Raw genomic sequence first — 9,686 nt, 5'->3', positions numbered from 1 at the left:
CCATTTTAACTTTGTTGTGCTTTTAAATGGTTGAAAGCATAGTGATAACACAATGGAAATTCAACAAACTTCTGGCTGTCTCTTTCAGTGGGTGAATAAAGGTTGAAATCTCATTGATCAATGTCTCAACCAAATATTACCCACATTTCCACGTTGAAATTACGTGATGTGCCCAGTGGGATACTATGGCAGGGATACACCACAATGTCACATCTCTATGGAGGACACATCAAGATATTTGTTTTAACCCTTTTATCGATTTGTTATGACTTTTGGACTAGGGATTGTTTTTGTTATAGGGCACATGATATAGAGTATCAAATTATATTCACTGTCACAACAGTTGCTAAATTAAAAGATGTGATCCAATGTGACTGCTATCACTCCAAATCAGTTGAATCTATGGAACTGATGAAAAACAAGTGGTCAATTTATTGCAGCGGTTATATTTTCTGAATAACTCAAAGTCTGATGAAAATAGACTCATGTCTAAGTAAAAATAGAAGTTCAGTGTCACTACTTGTTCAGAGTCTTGTTTTGCTTCTTTGGTACGTCTGAAAATGTCTACACTGGTCTGACACTAGGCCAGTGATATATAATTGGGAACTTGGGACAGTGATATATGGTTGGCCCAGTAACCACGTTTCCATCCAACCTTTTATGCGAGTAAGGTTCATGTCGGATAAAGAAATGCCACCACAGGCCTGATGGGAAACAGCACATTTGTCGGTAAACTTTCCAAATGTCGACTAAACTAAATACGCTAGACAAGGTGGGATCTTTTTTGTGTCTGTAAATTTAATTATGCGAAAAAGACGGTGGAAACGCCTTTATATTGACATAACTATCATATCGAAGTAAATTTGGAGTCACGTGATGATATTGCGTGATCCTCCCACTACAACTCGGGAAAGCATGCAGTTTATTAGGCTAAATGAAATAAATGAAGGGTGGTGAAAGTGCACTGTGATGAGCTTGATGCGCCTTTCCAATAAATGTGATCGATGCTTGACAAATAAAAAATAATCACGCTCTTATCCATAACAATCTCATCATGTAGACTTGCCTATCTGCGAGCTGTTGGCTAGAGCGCACGTGCCAACACCAGAGATTTGCAATATAATGCAACATTTCTTCAGTAGAGTTTAAAATGCGATGGAAACCCATTTAACTTGTATTTTTTATTCGGTACATGGGAATTCAATCGCAAAAGTTGTTTTTATGTGCAATAAGTCATCACGCACATACTGTTATCCCCAACAAGTCAATTTGATGCAAACATCTCTGGTGGGAATATGCACATATTGTTTTTATACGGATTTTACAACATTCGCATTAAAATCTGTCACAATTGGATGGAAACCTAGCTATTGAGTGAGACAGAATCAGAAAGTCAAATGATAGATGTGGAAATAGTAGATCAGCGATAAAGGGTATGGTGAACTAAGTACTGGGTGTTGGTTAGGTGTTAAAAGCAATGCAAAATATTTTAGGTGGAAACTACTGAAAGTGATATTACAATTAAACTAAAGTGCTTTGACATGTAAAGCATTGACCCAGGCTCATTTACTACCATTACCTGTTACTGATGTTCACCAGAACAGGTCAATATTCCAGCTAAAACCTTTAGTAAGTGGTAAATTTAAACTTTAGAATCTGATGCTACGTAAAAAAATATGAGTATGTCCTTTAGTATCATCTATAGCTTAGATCAATGTGAGCTGTATCCTTGCCTCTTAAAAGACTGATTTTGAAAGTGTCATGATACTGATAAAAACATGGAATGGGTGAAATGCTTTCAGTGCCTTCTTTTGATTTGCAGATAAATAGGGAGGCTGGGTGATATAGTCCAAATAAGCCCCTCCCCCTGTGATGAAACAAGAAAACAAAGACTTTGTGATACAAGTTGATACAACTAGAGCTCTAACTACAGAAAATATGTATATGCATTCTAATATATATATATTCTTAATACAAATCAAAATATACAGCTAATCAAAAATACACTATTAAATCTCCAGGTTGGCCGGCTTCTCAGAGATTTAAAAAATACAACAAAACCAGGTTTTACAGTTGGGTCAGTTACCACAGCAATGAAAAAATGGCACCAGGCAAAGAGAAGAAAGAAGGGAGCAAGATGGTGTGATAATGAGAGGTAGAGAGAGCGAGCAGGAGAGAGACTGGGGGCAGTTCAGTCATCACTGTCGCTGCCTGACTCGCTCAACTGGAGGTCATTCCCTGTGGACACACAAACACACACATTACTACATTGCAACCACCACCTACAGACTTCTATCGAGAGATACATTATTAGTAGTCCCCCCAACGTAGAGTGCTACACTGGCCCTACCAGTCCTGGTACTCACTGAGTGTGTTCATCAGCTGGTTGCTGCCCGGTTGCCTGTCTGCTCCTCCGTTGGCCATGGGGTTACGGTTGGGGGAGGGCTGGATGTGGGGGAGAGGGAGTGGGACAGGTTGGGGATGAGGGCGTCATGCTCCCCATCACTGCTGGGAGCTGTCGTCCCCCACTACCAGAGCCACTGGCCGAGTCAGATGAGCTGCTGCCGCTACTGCTACTCATCTGTTCAATAACCTCCACCTCCGCTCGCAGCTCTGTGCCAGGACAGGAGGGGGCGAGAGAGGCAATAGAGTCAGGACACAGTCAAAGTCAATACAGAAACAAGAATGATCACATGGTAAAAGTGGTGGCAACACATGCAGAGGCTCACCTCTCTTGATGTCATCTAGCTGGGGCTCAGGGGAGGGGTTGTCCTTGGAAGGGGAGGGGGAGGTCTTGGCCACTGCACCAGGCTTAGTGGGGGCACGGAACTGCGCTGGAGGCTGGGGGACAGTTGCACGCACCGACTGCTGCTCAATCCTGGCCTGGATCTTACTGCTGCCCTCCACTCTGAAAAACAAAGTCAACAGCTGCACATCTACTGTCACAAATGATCTGCAAAACACATTTCTCCTAAAGGTTAATTGTTAGTATGCATTTTTGAGACAGTGTTTTGGTTAACCCCCTCACCTGGTTTTCTTGACCTGGATACTGCTGCTCAACTTCTCCAGCATGTACTCCCCAGTGTCATGATTGATGATAAGAACACAGTCTTTCTGATATGGCCTCTTATTCCCTTTGAATACTGTCATGGGTGGTGTAGAGCCCTGGGAACAGCACAATAACAAGTATCATGATCAAGTAAACCGTTTGCTTTCATCTTTCTGCAGTGGAGTTATCAGAAATAACTTTTGTTATTGTACAGCACAGGCAAAAGACCACAGCTGAGTAACTAAAAAACACCCATTCTTACTGGAATGTGAGGTAATGTGATGGTGACTTCCTCTCCTTTACCGACTTGCAACTCTCCCTCGCAGCTTGTGTCAATTGAAGCTGGTTTGAAATCATCTACAAGTGTGAAAGAGTGAGAAAGGTAATTATAAGGTCAGAAATACTAGTTACCTGTCCAAAATTGTAATCAGTAACCTAACTTTTGGATTACCCAAACTCAGTAACGTAATCTGATTACTTTCCCTTTAAGAGGCATTAGAAGAAGTCAAAAATGACACATTAAACGCATTTGGTGTGTTATCATTGTGGTCTCTGATTTGTGGTCAGACTCGCTCAGGTGGAACAACCTTAAACTTGCGCCTTTTTTCAGTACTGAATTGAATGTCATTGTGAAAATAGAAAGATGTTAATGTATTTTTTTTCTCGCAAACATCCTTTCTGAATTTAAAAGTAATCACCTAGCTACGCTACCTAGTTTTTCAAAAGTATTTGTAATCTGATTACAATATTTTTGTTCGTAACGTACCTCGTAACGTTTAGTTTTTTGTAATCAAGCTAGTTAACTAACAGTAACTAGCTATATTGTTACATAACGTTAGCTAGCTGACGAAGATAGTTAGCTAACATTATCTAACTTACCAAAAGGCGTGACTAAAGTTGGGTCTAGTAAAATAAACGTAACATATTTACACATTTATACTTAATCACTAAAAATATTGTCTGGCTACTAACATCTGATGGTGTGAAATGACGATTTTGGCCTCTTCTCAAAGCTCTCTCCGAGCTTCAAAACATGTTCTTCTTTGTCCAAGAGCGGATTTGTACTCCCATTCATGACTCTGCTGGAAGTTTAAGATTCACATGTATTTAAAATATGCTGCTTTATAACACTTAATGATACGCTACTTTAGCTAGCTATGCAGCTAGCTAAGCTGTTCAGCAAAACAATCCATACGCCACATGACCACTTATTTTCCTGTTTTGTTCCAGTGCTGAAATGTCACCGATAGGATCTGAGATCCCTGCTTGGTTTGACTCCAAAGGAAACACCCACAAATCAGCATATTTAGTACCTTAGAATTAGTAACAATGTATTATTATCTATAAGTATAATAATTTCACTCACACGAATAAGTACAACGTTTTTACTGACTGATATAAACCGGCCGGAATCATCGTAATCAAACACTGTTCCCACACGGACGAAGAAGACTACATGCCACACGAGAAATCTTAGAACATTTCTGGAACATTTGCGTTCATTAAAAATGTATGTGGAAATATTTCGTGCATTTTCATTAGCAGTCTATCTAACACTACAATGTGTTAGTACCATCTATTAATATTAGCTGGATCATTTAATATGGATTGATGAAATATAATAGATTTGAGAATGTCAAGGAAGTTCTGCTATTAGCTACTACCGTTACCTACAGTCGTACAAGTTATGGCACTATCAAAGCAAGACGACACAGCCAATGTTGTACTCCCTGGAGAGGAACCCAAAGACGGATTGCCATGTCTTACCCAACCTGTCCAAAGCAAAACATCTACTGGCAGGACTTTGAATGAGAAAGAGATAGAGAAACTGACAGGTGACCAGACTTTGGTGTCTGACTTCAAGCAGATAAAGTTGGAAAAGGAGGCACAGAAAAACTGGGACTTGTTTTACAAAAGGAACACTACAAACTTTTTCAAGGATAGGCATTGGACCACCAGAGAGTTTGAAGAACTGAAAGTGTGCCTTGAGGTAAGAAGATGGTGTAGGATGTTGTTAGGTTCCCAACTAGGGGTGCATCTCAATATGGTACGTTTCTCTCTCTCAGTTTGAAGCCCAGAGGCTGGTCCTGCTTGAAGCTGGCTGTGGGGGTTGGGAACTGCATCTTCCCACTACTGGAGGAAGACCTCAACATCTTTGTCTATGCCTGTGACTTCTCACCACGAGCTGTGGAGTTTGTGAAGGTAAGAAGATGTACCACTAATGACCCGGAGCCAGTGAGACTTTTAACAAAACAACCCTGATGTCCAGAGTCATTTTCTCTTTGTCCTCAGCAACACTCCCTGTACTGCACTGAGCGCTGCAGTGCGTTCCAGTGTGACCTGACTAAAGATGATCTGAGGGGTAATGTCCCAGTGGGCAGTGTGGATGTGGCCACGCTCATATTCGTCCTCTCAGCCATCCACCCAGACAAGATGCAGCAGGCTCTGGACAACATTTACAGGGTGAGACAGGGCTGAGGAAAAGCATGAAACTGCAGTAAACACTTTAAACACCCTCAAAATAACTTGTGACTGAATTGACATACTCTGTGTCAGGTTCTGAAGCCAGGGGGCATCATTCTGTTCAGGGACTATGGCCTGTATGACCACGCCATGATGAGGTTTAAGGCCGGAAACAAACTGGGAGAGAACTTCTACGTCAGGCAGGACGGCACCAGGTCTTATTTCTTCTCCAAAGGTCAGTCCATTCCTCTTTCTCTTTCCTCTCCTACATTTTCCCTCGTAGTAGTTCTTTTAGCTTTTTTTGTCTTTCTTTCTTTCTCTCATCACATAACGCACAAGCAGTAAGCAGTCGGTCTCTTCTATGGGACTCTTTCTTTGTTTATACATTTTTCTTCTTCTTCTTCGATGAGGTTTAACGGCAGTTGGCATCCAATAAATGTTGCATTACCGCCACCTACTAGACTGGAGTATAACTCCCTTATACTTTTCTTTTAAAAAATTTATACAAACAAATAATAATACTAATACCCTACCATCTAACACTACACTCACAAAACATAAAAATATAAAATAAAATACCATACTCCACTATTTAAATCTATTTAGTCCTACTTCAGGCCAACAGCCTGAAAGGATGGGACACAGCCACTTAACACAACCTGAAACTCTTCTGATGTCAAGTCTTGACCACCAAAATACCTCTCCGTAGCTGCCACCACAACCTCTATTTTCTGCGACTTACGTTCCAGCCCTGCAGTAGAGTTGATAACCATTGCTATAAATGGCAAAAATCCAATCTTACTGAAACATACAGTACCAGTCAAAAGTTTGGACACACCTACTCATTCAAGGGTTTTTCTTTATTTTATACAATTTTCTACATTGTATAATAATAGTGAAGACATCAAAACTATGAAATAACACATGGAATCATGTACTAACCCAAAAAGTGTTAAACAAATCAAAATATATTTTATACTTGAGATTCTTCAAATAGCTACCCTTTGCCTTGATGACAACTTTGCACACTCTTGGCATTCTCTCAACCATCATCACCTGGAATGCTTTTCCTTTAAGGTTCCACATATCCTGAGCACTTGTTGGCTGCTTTTCCTTCACTCTGCGGTCCGACTCATCCCAAACCATCACAATTGGGTTGAGGTCGGAGAATAGTGGAGGCCAGGTCATCTGATGCAGCACTCCATCACTCTCCTTCTTGGTAAAATAGCCCTTACACAGCCTGGAGGTGTGTTGGGTCATTGTCCTGTTGAAAAACAAATAATAGTCCCACTAAGCCCAAACCAGATGGGATGGCGTATCGCTTCAGAATGCTGTGGTAGCCATGCTGGTTAAGTGTGCCTTGAATTCTAAATAAATCACAGACAGTGTCACCAGCAAAGCACCCCCACACCATAACACCTCCTCCTCCATGCTTTACGGTGGGAAATACACATGCGGAGATCTTCCGTGCACTCCAGACCAAAGGACAAATTTCCACCGGTCTAATGTCCATTGCTCGTGTTTCTTGACCCAAGCAGGTCTCTTCTTATTATTGGTGTCCTTTAGTAGTGGTTTCTTTGCAGCAATTCGACCATGAAGGCCTGATCCACACAGTCCCCTCTGAACAGTTGATGTTGAGATGTGTCTGTGACTTGAACTCTGTGATGCATTTATTTGGGTTGCAATTTCTGAGGCTGGTAAGTCTAATGAACGTATCCTCTGCAGCAGAGGTAACTCTGGGTCTTCCATTCCTGTGGCGGTCCTCATGAGAGCCAGTTTCATCATAGCGCTTGATGATTTTTGCGACTGCACTTGAAGAAACTTTAAAGGTTCTTGAAATGTTCCATATTAACTGACTTTCATGTCTTAAAGTAATGATGGACTGTCATTTCTCTTAACTTATTTGAGCTGTTCTTGCCATAATATGGACTTGGTCTTTTACCAAATAGGGCTATCTTCTGTATACCACCCCCTACCTTGTCACAACACAACTGATTGGCTCAAACGCATTAAGAAGGAATTAAATTCCACAAATTAACTTAACCACCTCTTTTGAAATGCATTCCAGGTGACTACCTCATGAAGCTGGTTGAGAATGCGAAGAGTGTGCAAAGCTGTCATCACGGCAAAGGGTGGCTATTTGAAGAATCTATAAAATACATTTAGATTTGTTTAACACTTTTTTGGTTACTACATTCCATATGTGTTATTTCATAGTTTTGATGTCCACTATTATTCTATAATGTAAAAATAAAGAAAAACCCTTGAATGAGTAGGTGTGTCCAAACTTTTGACTGGTAGTGTATATCACTTGTTGGTTTATCCCACTGTACTGGTATAGATCTACTTCTCACACCACTCCTCTCAGGATCCCTTCCCCTTGACCAATCTTCCTCTACTTTCTTCACTGCCTCAGCATATGACAACTTCTGCACTACTCTAACCCTGGAAACCTCAACATGCCTCTCTCGCATGGGCACCCCTACAATTAACACATACCACTGCTTTCCCCAATGCTACACATTCCTTTGTCCTATGCCCTTCTGCACACTTCTCACACCTAGGAACCTCCCTCCTACACACTGCTGCCACAAGCCCATAAGCTTGACACCTGTAACAATGTAATGTATTCAGCACAAAAGCTCGTACAGGATAACTTATATATCCTAATATCACTTTGTCGGGCAAAACTCAAAAGAACAGACAATGACTCTACTGTTTCTCCACTCACGCCACCCTGTCTGCGTCTCACCAAACGACGAGCATCACAAACACGGGAATCTTCCCCTTCAGTTGGTCAGCTTTCACATTTACCGCTACCCCAGTAATCACTCCTTTCAATGGCGCCCTTTTCTTGAGAGCAAAACAATTCACATCTCTTTCCCCCATTCATTTAACACAGAGCTCCTGCTCCCTCTGACCAGCAGAAACACAAACAATTATCACTAGACCACTTCTGGTTACCCTCACCGATTCCACAGCACCCAACTCTGTTTTCACCCAACCTGAAACCACAAATGGATCAGCCAAAAGGCAAGGGTCCACTTTTTCCAAAAACTTCACTCCTACTGTCACAGACTCATCTTTATCCCGACCCTCGGTGCAAACCTCGGGCTCCGAGAACTTCACCACACCGACCACCTCCGATACTTCGCCCTCATTCACTTCCATTTCTCCTCCTGTCTTCAACTCACTCTGCTTACACTTTCTACCATTCTCCTTTAACAAACCATCTCCCTTTTTTCTGCCATTTTTAACCGACTCAAGCTCACCCTCTTCCTCCCTCTCTCTCTCTTAGACCTCCTCTGCCTCTCTTTTTCCCTCCATTCCTCCTCCGTATTCCAAGTCTAACTCTCCTTATGATAATACTGCACTTCTCCTGACATACATCTTGTTCTTGCCTTGTCAAGGGACGCCATTTAACCGGCTGTCACAATCAATGTACAATCTATACATTTTTCATCTGAACCTTCTGTGTTTCAGAGCTCCTAGCTGACCTGTTCAGAGGGGCGGGGTTCGAGAGTGTAACCAATGAGTACGTGCTACGAGAAACGGTCAATAAGAAGGAGGGACTTTGTGTGCCCAGGGTGTTCCTTCAAAGCAAGTTCCGAAGGCCAGACCAATTACAGAGCTCCTGAAGTCCCTTTCCGCAACAAATGTTTGAAACCTTCAAAGGCACAAATGGACTGAAACCTTCATATATAAACAGATATCATTGGACAAAAGCCTACACTGCCGTATTGCTGATCAAGTGCCGTTTGTTTGATAATGCTTTTTTATTAATAAAACTCAGTGGTGGAAAAAGTACCCAATTGTCATACTTGAGTAAAAGTAAAGATACCTTAATAGAAAATGACTAAAGTGAAAGCTACCCACTAAAATACTACTTGAGTAAAAGTCTAAAATGATGTGGTTTTAAATATTCTTAGGTATCAAGAGTAAATGTAATTGCTAAAATATGCTTAAGTATCAAAAGTAAAAGTAAATGCTATAAATAATTTCAAATTCCTTATATTAAGCAAACCAGACAGCACAATTTATTTTTTATAGCCAGGGGCACACTCCAACACTCAGACATAATTTACAAACAAAGCATTTGTGTTTAGTGAAGTCCACTAGATTAGAGGCATTAGTGATGATTGCGCGTTCACTTGATAAGTATGTGAATTTGACT

The 9,686-nt window shown here is 41.2% G+C and overlaps 2 pseudogenes; one reads left to right on the top strand and one right to left on the bottom strand.

Annotated features, from left to right (window-relative positions):
• Window positions 1-1,924: 1,924 nt before the first annotated feature.
• LOC123491672 lies at window positions 1,925-4,365 on the bottom strand (annotated as a pseudogene).
• Window positions 4,366-4,491: 126 nt separating this feature from the next.
• On the top strand, window positions 4,492-9,319 carry LOC123491671 (annotated as a pseudogene).
• Window positions 9,320-9,686: the final 367 nt, after the last annotated feature.

The sequence above is a fragment of the Coregonus clupeaformis genome, chromosome 10, assembly GCF_020615455.1.
Source record: "Coregonus clupeaformis isolate EN_2021a chromosome 10, ASM2061545v1, whole genome shotgun sequence".
NCBI classification, from domain to species: domain Eukaryota; kingdom Metazoa; phylum Chordata; class Actinopteri; order Salmoniformes; family Salmonidae; genus Coregonus; species Coregonus clupeaformis.
Note: the sequence above shows the minus strand (reverse complement) of the source record. Positions and strands in the feature narration are given on the sequence as shown.